General features: G+C 33.3%; 1 protein-coding gene across 8 annotated transcripts in view; it reads right to left on the minus strand.

Moving 5' to 3' along the window:
* Positions 1 to 14,520, minus strand: part of ZEB1 (zinc finger E-box binding homeobox 1) — a 181,462-nt gene that overhangs the window by 134,402 nt on the left and 32,540 nt on the right. For 4 of the 8 annotated variants that reach the window (XM_025464058.2, XM_049100153.1, XM_049100152.1 and 1 more), the window contains exon 2: positions 3,047 to 3,205. The exons of the other annotated variants lie outside the window; for them this stretch is intronic. The gene's annotated coding sequence lies outside the window, so the exon portion shown is untranslated. The remainder of the gene's footprint in view (positions 1 to 3,046; positions 3,206 to 14,520) is intronic. 8 annotated transcript variants of the gene reach the window in all.

The raw sequence follows: 14,520 nt of genomic DNA on the forward strand, positions 1-14,520 counted from the left end.
AGAGGTTCTTCTTTATCTATTGAGCTGAAAATGTTTTTTCTTCCAACAATTGTAAACATTTTTACTAAAAATTTCCTTTCTTAAACTTCCAATTCAGCACCATCATTAATCACCATTTCTTCAGTCAGCAGTAGTCCCAAAATTCTGAAGAGAAGCCATTATATGACAACTTATGTGCCCAATCAGACACCACATTGTTTTTTATACTGAAAAGTTACATAATTAAAAACTGATAACCTCTGGCAGACCTTTGCTTGCTTTGAAACAGGGTTATTTTTCATTCATTTCAGTAAAAGAAATGTATCCTCTTCCATCTGTGAGGCTTACATATCTACATTTAAAAAATATCTTTGTGTGGCTAATGCCCAGTTCTCCAACTGACGTCACAGACCAATCAAAGCAAACTGCACAGAAGCAAAAAGAGCTGTCAATAAAATAGAATATCATGGGCACTGCAAGGCATGTCACCCAGCAAGGAACATTTTCCCCAAAACAATCCTAGAAGTATGGAAGGGACATCTTTCTTCCAGCATTGATAGGCAGACCTGCCTAGATATTTGAGCTAAGAACTTCAAATCAGAATACTGAGGTTGGTGAACTTCTTTTGAGTATATCCAGGAAAAATTAAATTTAGAGGTCTCTGTAGAGATGAAATTCAACATAATTTTAAGTTAAAAGTTAACAATAGACTTAATTGCAATTTTGCTCTTTGAAAAAAGACATTTCTTGAATATTGTAAATAGCTTACATTATTTTAGTAGTAAGTTAGGGAAAGATCACTTCTGTTGTAAAACTAAGCTTTTCAAATTTTAGTTGCATACTAGATTGTATGCCCTAATTCAATTTGCTTATAACTATGAGATGAATAAAGAAAAGCTAGTCTTCAATTAGAGTTTTAAAAAATGTTGACAGATTGAACATACAAAACAACGAATTTTCTAATTCTTCAAACATCACTAGAGACTTTCCCTTAGATGAGATTCTGTGTGTCCCACAGAGAAAGTGTAAACATTAGGCCTATGAATGTTTTATTTTCAAAAATTTAATAAATATATGTTATAATATACAAAAGATACACAAATTTTACATTCTTTTCCTTCAAAAAGGGATAAAAGTTGATTAAGGTAATCATACTGCCATTAATAAATGTCTACATGTAACAACTCAGTGATTTGAAGGAATGATAAATAAATTCCTGTACTAGCTTGAAAATAGAATGGAACAGTTGCTAAGAAAGGAGAGTAATTATTTTATGGTTGACATCCTTTAATTAACTTAAATTCAGCTGAAGAAATCAAGGCCCTCATTCATTGCATTCAATCCTGAAATGTTAAAGCATCCTGTAACACTTTTCTCCTATAAGTGAAATTCTTCGAGGAGAATGCTACTTTGACTAAATTCTTGCTACTTTGTTTAAATTCTTCAGGAATATAATAAAATAACAGCATAAAAATGTATTTCTCCCCAGTTAAAATGTAGTCTTTCTGCATATCTTCTTTAGAAGATACCCACACTTAAATAGAATTAAACTTTAAAAGTTAAAAAAAAAAAACAAGTTATCAATTCACTTTAAGAAATAAATGTGTGGGTTCTGTGCTTTATTTACACACCCACCACATTTTTACTCTCAGAGCGACTTCTGCCTTTCCATAGTATTAGTTCCAGTGGCAATTTTACATTCGCAAAATTTTTTCTACACTATAATTACTATCTACAATGGAAGTTCAAGAGCAGGTAGAAAAGTATCTCTATTTTTAACCATGCCATTTTATCCTCAGCACCTAGCTGAATGGATGACACATAACAATCTATAAAAATTGGAATTACGAGGTAGATAGATTGAAGGACAGATGTTACCATCTAGAGTACTTAGTTCACTGTCAATGTTTGAATGCTTACATAATGACAGATGCTGTACTAGGTGCTTGCCACATGTGCTATTCATGATATGTTTATTACTAAGCTCTAGAAAATTGTTAAAAACATGGTCACATTCAGTTATCATCACTTTGACATCTCTAATAGAGCAAGAAAAATTAATCTCAAAAACTATAAATTTGACAAGAATCACAATATATTATTAATATCTGAGCTTCATCACCCATTATCCAGTTATCACAAAGCTACTATGTCCATAATGTTACTAAAATAAGCTCTGACAAACAGCAATTTCTGATTTCAACCTTTATAAGTTACTACTGCCACTTCTGTCCGAAGTTAATGTGACTAATCACAAATCTGATGGGACACAGATGTCCAAATAAAGGGGTATAAAGAGAGCAAATACAAACAGAATAAAAATGTTAGGTTTAAGGTCACCTGAAGCATATAACTGACATTATTTTCTCAATGCAAACTTGTGTAAGGCAGGGGGAGATGTCTGATTTTATCACCAAAATTTGATAAATGCTATATTATGAATAGATATTCTACTTCATTTTTGCTATATAAACATCTAATCCTGATAATTTAATATTTTCCACAGAGATATAGTAGCAATGATACAGTTTTAAAGACCTAATGTTAAACTAAGTGGATTTCATTACATGATACACTTTCTTTCTCTCCCCCCAGCCCCATCATTTTACTATGGAAGTAAAAAACAAAACAGAGATCAACAGACTATTTTACTGCAAAACTTACGACTTACTTTAGTAAGAAACATCTATGAAACTAACAAATTCAGTTTGGTATAAATTTGTTTTTTAAAAAAGTTAAGCTTCACTCAAGCAATATTTATGTTATTTTTTAAAGATAACCACAGAACTATAAGAAAGTCAAATCTGTTAAACTATATAAATTATGTAACTGATTCTTCATACTTTTAACTAGTATTTTCTTATCAACATTAAGCATATAAGATCACTTGTCTATAAAACTATTCTTTGCATTTATTTTATTACAAATGTAAATCACAGACATATAAATCCAAACATTTGTCTACATTTCTAAAGTTCTAAAATTTTAATTCAAATAAATTGATATGCTTTACACACACACACACACACACACACACACACACTGTAATTTAAATGAAAACTCTTACCATTGATTTTCTTTTGATAGTTAATCACTCCATTAGTTTTTCTTGATAGGGCCTTCCTATGTCAAGCAGACAGTAGCCAAATCACAAAAGGACATTTTGATGCTCACGTCTTCTGATGGGAGTTTTCGGCCAATTGCCAGTTGAGAATTTAAACTGAAACTAAATTACCCAAACTTTATTAAGTTGTTTCCACACCTACCAACTGATAATGAGCAATGACTCTAAACTGGAAAATAAAGTGAGCGATATTTATCTCCTTTCAAGTCATTACATTATGTTTAAGAAGAAATGCTAGGACAAAAGAAAGAAAAAAACCCTCTAAAATTCTAATATGTTCAGAGAACAGTTTTAAGTAAACTTCAATTTCTTCTAACAAAATTCCCTCAATTATTTTGTAATCCAAATTAACATATCTATAAATTATACAGTCTCAAAATTAAATTGTGTCAAACACTGACTCCACCTTAAAACTAACTTTAATACTTAGAAACATTTTGATAGTATTACCTACAATCACAAAATATATTAAATCATCAATTACTTGTAGTAGTACATACCATAAAAAGCTAAAGGTTACACTGAAAAGACATGCTCCGCCTGCAAATTTCATTCTTTTTATTGAAAAGACAAAGCTCTATGGATGTAAACTTCTAGTAACAGTGCAAAACAACTCAGTTACTTTTCTGCACCAAATTTAGGCTATTTTTCTCTCAATTATTATAGCTATCTTTGTAGAGCCTGTCAATTATATATGATTCTTAACCACTAACCTTTATGATTGTTGAGTTTTACAGTCTGTTTTGATGCTTCTCAAATATTAGGCATATTAAACTGTTCCCATATGCTATTAAGATATACTGCAGAGCTCCAATATTTCCACCCAGCTACACAAGTTGACCCATTTCAAAAATATTTTATTTTTGACAATTTAAGTGTTTGGAAAATATACAATAGAATAAAGCTGAAAGGAATGGAAAACAGGTCCTTATTTCCTGAAGTATCACATTTACCACTGATTAAAAGTTTTTTCTGCATGTCAGTAGTCTACTATTAAGTGCACATAACTAGATAATTATGTAATACTCAGACCAGAATTCTGAACATACCATGTAGCCCCAATTCCCAGATATCTATGCTTTCTCTCGTACACATACATGAGCACATGTGCATGGGCACATGTACATCTATCCAACCTAGCCCCTGACAAGCTTTCTGCTATCAACCTGATACTAAAGGATTATATATAGAGAATATAAGGCAACTAATTAATTTATGGTTAAATCAAGAGAAATTGACTTCAGAACAAGTGCAGAGCTTAACAAAACTGCCATGTCTTTTGAATTAATCACACTGACCCCAATTTGACATCTTAGAAAAGGCTCATTCTACTTTATCCAATAATTTTAATCCAAAACCCTCAATAATAATAACATTTATACATTATTTAGTGACTAACAGAATTCTTTCCTGGGTACTATGAGATAGAAAGGAAAGATTAAATTCCTTTCTCAGCAGGTTTATAATCCAGAACTTAACATGGGAGTAGAGGCAGGAGAAAAACAGCTCATAAAGACTTATAAATGGATAGATTTCCAAGAAAGAAACAAGCACGCTGGGGAAGCTTAAATTGTTTGAAAAGGTTTGCTGTATGTGTGGCTGATCTGAGAAGACTTTATTAACAGGAACATTTTTAAAGCTGAAAATACACAACCACTGTATTCTTATTTAGCCTGATGAAACTCACAAAGCAAAAACTAATTACAGAATATGGCTATAGAAGTAGTTATGTCCTTACTCTGGAAGAAGATCAAAGATCTATTCTTTAGTCAAATGAAATTACAGAACATTGAGTATGTAAAAAATACTGGATCTTCAGTATAAGAAACAATTTTCAACTTGCTCATGTCACTCATTCTAATAATTCCAATCATCATGTCAATAATTTACAAGATACATAATCCTGAGAAGTACTATCAGATTAACAAAATCATGAATCAAAAAAGCACAGTATGATTCTCTTGGTGTAATATTATCGATAAGGCACCCAACACAACAAAACTAGTTTCAGATTCCAACAATGACGAGTAGCAAGGGAACTGCCAATGTATTTATGTTTGTATACATCTTAAATATATTCTACTAATCTACTTATAGGAGTTTTAGATTTTAACACTACCTCTAATTTTATAAATGAATAGTTCCAGTAATATGACATTATTTGTGCAAAGTCACACAGCTAGTCAACAAACTTAAGACCTCTTAAGAACAAATGCTTTTTTTTTACTATCATCAAGGAAAGAAACAGTTATATCTCAGAAACAGACATAATTTTATTAGAAAGATTTCAACTTTTTAACCTCCAAACCAAATCTCAAATATTCAAATTATCAGTCCAAGCAAATGCAAAGAACCAATTCATAAAGTTAGAGAAATAAAGCTCTATGATTAAATTAAACCTTTATAAGCTTTAAGGCATACATTCAGTCTTATACACAACTCTTACAGTCTAAAAGCATGGATTTGAGGAATATATACAAATGTAGCAAATCTTTTTAATAAAAAACACAACTTCTTAGAATTTGCCATGACATCACTTCTATTTTTCCTTCACTGGCACCTTATTTTATTGTTTTTCATAGGACTGCCTAGCAATTTAAGCATGCTTCACGGATAGCATTAGAAAGAAAGTCTTATTTTGATTACTTCAGGTGATCTAACTAATTCCAACTACATGTAAATGGGCAGCAAGAGGGGTTCAGGATATTTGTAAATAGGAAATATAAAAAGAAACAGTCAAAACACTGCTTAGGTTTAGTTGTAAGGATAAAAGCTGGCTACTAACTCACATGAAATTTCATGGTCTATCCAGTCATAACTCGTAAGATGTTTCTAGTGAAATGCAACAGGCTTTTAGTTCAATTGGTCTCAAAAGTCAGAGTGAGTACTCATTAGGTAACACCTAAAATCATTCAACACTCACCAAAACTCTTTTGAACAGGCAATGATGCTAAGCAAATTAATTCTACCCTACCACTACCCCAACAATCACAGTCTGTACTTACAAATAAATCTCAATAATAAAGCTCATTCATTTCCTTTGGAAGTGAGACTCCTTGCTTCGTTAAACTGGACTCACCTTAAATCTCCTATCATTCTTAAACGTAAGAAAATTCTAAATCACATCTTTGACTCTCATTCAAACCGTGTCTCCAGCCCACCCACCTTCCCCTTCCCAGTCTTTTTAGAAAGCTTTTAATAGGCAATTTTATAGAATTTCATCATATTACACATACAGGTCTTCTCAATCAAGTTGTTCATACTACTATGAGACAGCTCTCTATAAGTCTTTTTGTTTTTTCCCCTATGGTACAATCAAAACTCAATAGCATGAGATGTGTATTTAGAGCGCTTAATAAGTGCATGATATCTTTATAATCTGATCTGTAAATGGACTGAATAAAAGCTGTGGATGATTATAAAATCTCATAGTAATAAATATGTGATTTATAAGAGTACTCAGACAGTACTGTTTCAGGTTTCTGAAGCTTGCTGCAATAGGGTGCATCACTGTTGTGGCACTGGTAAATACAAAAGGACCTTGAGAATTCTGTAGAGTTTTTAATTTGTCTACATGGTTTTTAGGTTAACATCTACCTTTGCATTAAAGAAACAGCATTCACTCGTTTATTAACTCTTTGGAAATATCAGTAAAGTATTTCAATATGATTAATCCTATTGGCTGAAAAAAAAAAGAATCCCATTTTATTAAAAACGATTTTTCTTGCTTCTGTATTTGTATTTCAGTTTTCAAAAATATCTCACCTCATTTTATTCATATGACCAACCAAATTAATCAACAATATCTTGTCATATACTATTTATTTCTGATTACAGAGATATTAAAAGCTACCATATTTTAGGGATACTGACTCATTAAACATTAGAGTATAAAATGATACTATAATGGGCAAATATCATTTCTGAAGTAAATGGGTTACTTATTTTAAAACTTAAGGAAAGGGAACTAACATTTATTAAAGTATTTCCTACACTAGATTTAAGACCCATTATTTTTAAGCTCACAATCCTCAGATATTGGTATAATATACCCATTTTACAGCTCTGAATTTGCCCAAGATTCTGGCAGTATTCAATGATCCCGTTATAATCCCCATCATTTGCTTCCAAAATCTGGAACACATGCCAAGTACCATGCTTTTAAGGAAAAAAAAAGGGGGTGGGGTGGGGCTGGGCATAAGAGAGTGGGATCATGAAACAGAGGGGAAGCACCAAGTGAAATAAAAGTAAACATCGTGAAGTCCAAGAACTTCCCTCACTGAAGTACTCTTCAAGCCTATTAAGAACCTTCTTTCTCTTACTTTATTCACAAATACCCTTCCTTCTCTGAATGCTAGTAGCCATAAGAATTAATATCAAGCCTTGAAAAATAGAAACACCATTTAACAAAAATCAAAAGAACAGTTATTGAGAACGGTTTATTGTTAAAGACAAATGGCCCTATGACATACCTCAGTAGCCCCTAAAGACACTATATCAACAAATATTCATCAACAATCCAGAATCATTAAAATATATAAAGCTTTCTAAGATTCTTTACAATAAGAATGGTTGAGATGAAATGTTTTAACAATCAAAGAAGGTAAGCACCTATTATCTGGAAAATTTACTAACTGAATATCTAATGATAATAAACTATTATCTAGGAACTTTCTTTTTTTTTTTTTTTTAGGAACTTTCAAGAAGTATACATGCTGTCATTTTGTTTTCAAAGCAAGATACAGCAGGGAGAAATCAAGCATTATTAATTTAGAGTAAAAACAATATTAAAAATTCCAAAAGGTATAAAGTTCTTAATTTCAGCAAAACTATGGGCCCTGCATTAACACAAACTGCCATAAACTATATTCCTTTCAAAGTTAAAAATATTTCAAAGTAGCCTTTACTTTACTACTTCAAAAATGCAGGTGAAATATTTGTTGTTCTGATATACATTCCCTCTCCCCTTATCTCTGATACTACAACGCTTAAGATTTCTCATTTTATTTTATTTTTTTAAAAGATTTTATTTATTTATTCATGAGAGACACAGTGAGAGAGAGAGGTAGAGACATAGGCAGAGGGAGAAGCAGGCTCCATGCAGGGAGCCTGATGCGGGACTGGATCCCAGGTCTCCAGGATCAGGCCCTGGGCTGAAGGCGGCGCTAAACAGCTGAGCCACCCAGGCTGCCCCAAGATGTCTCATTTTAACTTGGAAGATCCTATCCCATCTAGTAGGACCTGTGAAACAAATTTACATTTCAGAGTTTCACAGGGTCTTTAGGAGTTTCAATGTTCCCAGTAACTGACTGCATACAGGTTGAAACTTTAAGAAATGGGAGAGCTCCTGTGCCCAAACATGGTTTCTTTAGTATCTTAAACAAGTTTTACACAATCATTAGTACTGCAGTAGATAATTTAACATTGTGTGACTCTGTACAGTAACAATTCTAAAACCCAGCAGTCAAGAGCACATTTATTTATTTGCTCTGTTCCCTTGATTCAGGGTAGGGAGAAAAAAAAAGACCAGTTCCGTACAAAAAAAATTAACATAGTACTCTGAGAAACAAGTAAAAGTTTAGTTGAAAGGGACCAAGTAACAGAAAGTCAGGCATAGTCAAACAGAGGAACTAAAGCTGGCAACTGAGAAGCATAAACCATTTTGGCCTAGATTTGTTTATAATGATAGTGTGACCCAGATACTAAATATTTGGCTAATATTTAGAAATCTGAAAACTGAAAGAAATGAAATACATGGTCAGTTGGTTAAAATTTTAAAAGCAAAAAAAAAAAAGTGAAAATGATAGGTGCTTAAAATACATCATTAGCATTTTCTACACAAAGATTTTTATTTATTTTGTTTTAAAGATTTTTAAATTTTATTTATTCATGAGACACACGGAGACAGAGAGAGAGGCAGAGACACAGGCAGAGGGAGAAGCAGGCCTCATGCAGGGAGCCTGATGTGGGACTCATCTGGGGTCTCTAGGACCACGCCCCGGGCTGAAGGCAGCGATAAACCGCTGAGCCACTGGGGCTGCCCTACACAAAGATTTTTAAAACTTTAATAATAAGTATTTTTGTTTTGTAAATAATCTCATAAATTATATTTCACCTTTATAATCAGATTATAAGGATAACACTACCTATTACAGAGATCATGGTATAAAAATCCTTTGAAGAGCAAAAAGAGAATATACATTTTTTCAAAGTAAAGCTTATTTAAGAAACTATCTAAACTAAGTTTGTTCCATTCATGGTCCACAGTTTATTCTACAGAGTTGTCTATTAAGTGACAAGAAAATTTTTGGATAAAAACCTCAGTAGCATATAAATGTTTTGCTAATGAGACTGTTGAACTGAGACAAAACACATTCACCAGAGACCCACCTCATTCTTTGTGGTATTGACTGAGAGAGATGGTAGTGTTTCACAAATTTCAGACAGCACATACTTCTCCATATACCTGTAGTGCACCAGGCTGAGCTTATCCATCGTTGCCTCGCTTTCTCCTTCCTAATTATTCATGATTGGATTCGGGATCCAAGTCTCTCCCAGTAGTCAGTGTGCCTCAGGGAAAGCTGACTGACCCTGAGCTAGGAAGGAGCCTAGACCACATAAGTCTAATCCCTTATTATGGTAAACCCTATCCCCTTCACCAATGATTATTTTAGGTATTTCAGAATCAGACAAATTTAGGTCAACGAGAAGCAAGCAGGGGTGAAGGTAAAGGGTAACTGCTTAGGGCAAACTAAAAAAGCTATATTGCCCTTGAAAGTAAAGTTACCTTCTCTCTGTGGATCTGAAAGAAGAAACATAATTCTGATTGCAACTGGCAGTCATTCTGTAACCACAGCCCTGGGAGAAAGGCAATACACCATATAGAATGGAAAGGCAAACTGAGTCCTTTAAGAAAATCACTGAGCTACTGGCTTCACTGACAATCTACATCTTACTTAAGATGATTTCTTACATGAGGCAATTAACATTCTTTTCCAAAATCAGATGAATTTGGAAACTACTTAGCTTTTGGAAAACTATTAAGTGCCAAGTTCTAAATAATTTCAGAAAATTATAAAATGTATTTTTACCTATTCCTGGCTTTTAAAGAAAAGTGCTATACACTACTTTTCTCTATTTTCTTAATTGCATACAATGATTGCATAGTATGTGTTATTGGGATGGCAGTATTTAAAACCTCAATTGTAGCAAACAATTGGGCCTCTTTTTGGTCATTAATAACAAAGTCAAATTATGCTTTTAATAGAGTAATGCTTTCATGATCTATACTCAGTTTGCTGTTGTCTGATTTCTTTCTGATGTCACATGAACTGTTTAAGAACCACTAGACTTTCCTCTATATTTCATTGGCTCCCAATACCCTATACACACTCCCATCCCACTCTGAGTTCCCAGCTACCATATTAAGATAGTTGAAGTTGTTACAAATATGTTCTGAAGCATATAAAATTATGCTGGGGACTGTGAATTTCTTTTTGAACTTAAACTAAAAAAAAAAAATACCACCTAGATAATTAATTTTGTATTTCTTTCAAAAAAGTATCTCATCTCTTCTTTCCTCTCTTCCCTTTCTCTTTCCCTATTTTGGCATTTACTTTGCCCAGGAATAAACTGATCTTTTACCTATATACAGTAGACCTCTATAAAGCAGAAGGTATAAAATAGAGACCTATAGGCCAAATATATTCCACAGGCCTATTTTGTACAGTAGTGTTAGAGCGTTTTTAAAACATCCGAATTAGTCGCCAACTAATTCACATAAAGATATGTATTTTAGGATATTTTTGAAAAACTAAAAAACTTGACACCGATATCAGTGTGAATATCTATGTGGCTACAACCAAATGCAACAGAATACTAGTTGTCCCCTGCCCTACTAAGATGAATATAAACTTTCTAGAAGTCCAGTCTCCAAATATTTCCCTAAATGCCCTAATTCTTCATAGTCAAAAGTCCTTCTAGGTATTTGATTATTCAGCCCCTGATACAACAGCTAATATTAACCAGAAGTATACAAAGGAAACTGTTAGCTAAGAAAATAAAGCAATTCATAAGGTGTTCAGGGAAATATATTTCTAAAATTATCTCTTCTTGAATCTTATAACTAGGAGCCTATAGACAATACACGTATCTGCCTATTTCTAAAGCCAATGATCCAGCAATAACTTTTTATCATAATAAAGAAAAAAGTATTTAATAGAATGTTACTTGAAACAGAATGGTTTAATGGTTTAAATTCACCTGAGTTTCAACCAATCGACCAAGAATAGGAGAATCTTAAAGATTCAGTCAACTTTCAAATCTGATACTGATTAAAGAGTGATGTAAACAAAATCACATGCACAATATGTATATGTACCATACATACAAAATTACTTCTATGCTTTACCAGGGGTGCCTGGGTGGCTCAGTGGGTTAAACTTCTGCCTTTGGCTCAGGTCATGATCCCAGAGTCCTGGGATGGAGCCCAAGTCAAGCTCCCTGCTTGGTGGGGAGTCTGTTTCTCCCTTTCCCTCTGAATCTCCCTTCAATACGGTTCTCTCTTTTTCTCTCTCAAATAAATAAACATAAATAAATAAATAAATAAATAAATAAATAAATAAATAAATAAACAAGCCAAATTCTCTTTTGAAACTAAGCTCTTCCATTTAATGGAATTAAATGACAGGAATTCACTCAACTCACAAATTATTTAAGGAATAATGCTTTCTAAATTATTTAATATAGTCACTTCCTAACATTAAGCATAAGTTAGTGAAAGGATTTTGGCGATAATCTTGCAATCAAACTCTATAGATGAAACAATAATAATACTGGTTTCAGGTTTCTGTCAAATCCCTAAGCTTTGTCTTACCTCAAAAATTTCAACCTATCACCTTCTCTCCAACTCAACTGCTGTATCCATGATCCCCAACGTTGTGTGCAGAAATAGCTTGTAATAAAAGGCTTTTACATGCACTACAGATTCATGTTTTCTCAAATGAAAATGTAATCATATTATTCCTCTACTTAAGACTTTCCCAAGGCTTCCCAATAGTAGCCTTTAGGATAAAGGCTAAAATCCTGAATAAGATCTCGTTTGTTTCCTGCATTCTTCTCTATCTTTACCCCTCCTTCTTCTCAATGCTCAGCTAACACTGATATCCTTTCTGTTCTTTTGCTTTTGCAGTCACTATTTCTGCTACCTGCAACGTTCTTTGACTCAATGCTGATTCTTCCCATCTCAGCCGCAAAGTAATTTCTCTGGTCCTCGCCTGACTTGACCATCAATACTGCCATTCCAGGCAGTTCCGTTCTATGATATACTCTCATATCATCCTATAAATTCTCTTAATGTTCATTTAGTTGTAATTATTTGTTTAGTCTTTTCCAAAGTTTTTGGTTTCATGAGCACACAGATTTTGTTTTATTTACTGTCTTACAATATAATTTAACATAACACCTGGCATACAATAAGGGCATTTAATAAATATTTGTTGAATAATGAATCTCTTGAAATTGAAGTTAACTGATAACTAAATTACTGTTGAAAAGGCAAAATAGGGATCCCTGGGTGGCGCAGCGGTTTGGCGCCTGCCTTTGGCCCAGGGCACGATCCTGGAGACCCGGGATCGAATCCCACGTCGGGCTCCTGGTGCATGGAGCCTGCTTCTCCCTCTGCCTGTGTCTCTGCCTCTCTCTCTCTCTCTCTCTCTCTCTCTCTGACTATCATAAATAAATAAAAATTAAAAAAAAAGAAAAGGCAAAATACTATAGTAGGCAATACACGTATCTGGAAGTATTGAGAATCTGTCCCAGATCTACCATTTATTATGTGACTTTAACTCTCAAAAATTCAGATTCTTTACCTTAGTAACACTTTCCAACATCTGCTCTGCCTTCCTTATGTAGGTATTGTGAGGGGAAAAAAAAAGAAATAGTCTATTTTCTCAACTCTAAAATGTGTATTCTTTCACTTTAACTTTTTTCAGATCAAGAGGAGTCTTACAGTAGATAACTAAGACACTTACCAGTCATTACATGTTATAATACCTTGTCACTGTCTATCCAAGTGTAAACTTAGACATGACCAAGAATATGCCTTTTATCTGTCACTTCAGTTATCTGCATTGATAGAACCATATATAGTTGCGTTTTAACCTAATGTTAAATTCTTCTGGGTGACTTTCAGGAGAAGTTACTTAACTTCTAGTAATAGGTAATATAATTAGTGGGGGAAAAAAAACCTACAAGTTTAATAGGAAAGGAAACCAAACCAAAGTAATTGCTACTAGGTGTGCCTCCCAAGTATGCTATCAATCATAAATGCGTTAGGGTCAAGAGTAGCATGTGGCTGCATTGCCTGTGCTTACAAGTAATTCAGAATAATCCCTAGAGAGAATGCTACTTTCTTCCCCAGGAAAAGTGATTCATTTTTCTGAAAAGAGAAGAAAAAGTTATTAAAGCATGTATCTTAAATTCTTGATTTCTTTGAATCAAGCAAAAATAATAATATGCATGCACATGTTCTCTAAATCAAGTGCTACACAAACAGGTAGTTTTAAAGGTGCCCATTGTTTGTATACAGAAAATCATGCTTTACATAAAACTCACAAGTTTCTCCCAAAAATCACTTATAAAGTCAGCGCTTAAAAATACAATGAAACAAGATTTCAATGTTACTATTTTTTTTTAGAAGAAATGAAGCACTGCCCCCTTTTAGGAGACAGACCTGACAAAACGGACTCCACTTCTTTTCTCCCATTCTTTCAGGGCTTCCCACACAATCCTTAACGCTATTTTACGTCCAATTCTTTGAAATATTCTCCTTGGAACCCTATTCTAATATACAATCGTTACTACTGTCCAAAAATTCTTCCTTATGTCTATCTCCATTTTCTCAATTGTCTGTTATATTTAATGTGATATTTTATTTGGGTCTTTGTAGATCTTGTTTAAAGTCAAATCAATATCCTATTCAATCTGATCTTCAAGAGAAAAACAGGACATGGACTTTCACTTATTTTTATACAAGTACTGTTTTCTACAACTTGCTTACCTGGTCACTAAAACTATGCACTGACAATATGACAGGTTGGTGGCACTGGTGACTACTGAGACTGGGACAAACAACTTCTGGCTCAAACAGAATCAAACCTTTGACAATTAGTACCAAGAACAATTCCTTGCTCTCTTGAACAAACAAAGTATAGAATCTCTATGCCCTCCCTTATAAGTGACCACTGGAAAATTATATATCTCTTCAGACTTCTTTCTTTGATTCAGTTTGTTAATCTTTATGTGAAGGACTTAAACATTAGATCATAAACAAATTCTGGAAGATGACCTAAAAAGACTGCTTAGGAAAAGTCACAAGACTTTCCTGCAAAGTGGAAGGCAGAATAAAATGTAGAACT

This window comes from Canis lupus, chromosome 2, assembly GCF_003254725.2.
Source record: "Canis lupus dingo isolate Sandy chromosome 2, ASM325472v2, whole genome shotgun sequence".
Classification (NCBI taxonomy): domain Eukaryota; kingdom Metazoa; phylum Chordata; class Mammalia; order Carnivora; family Canidae; genus Canis; species Canis lupus.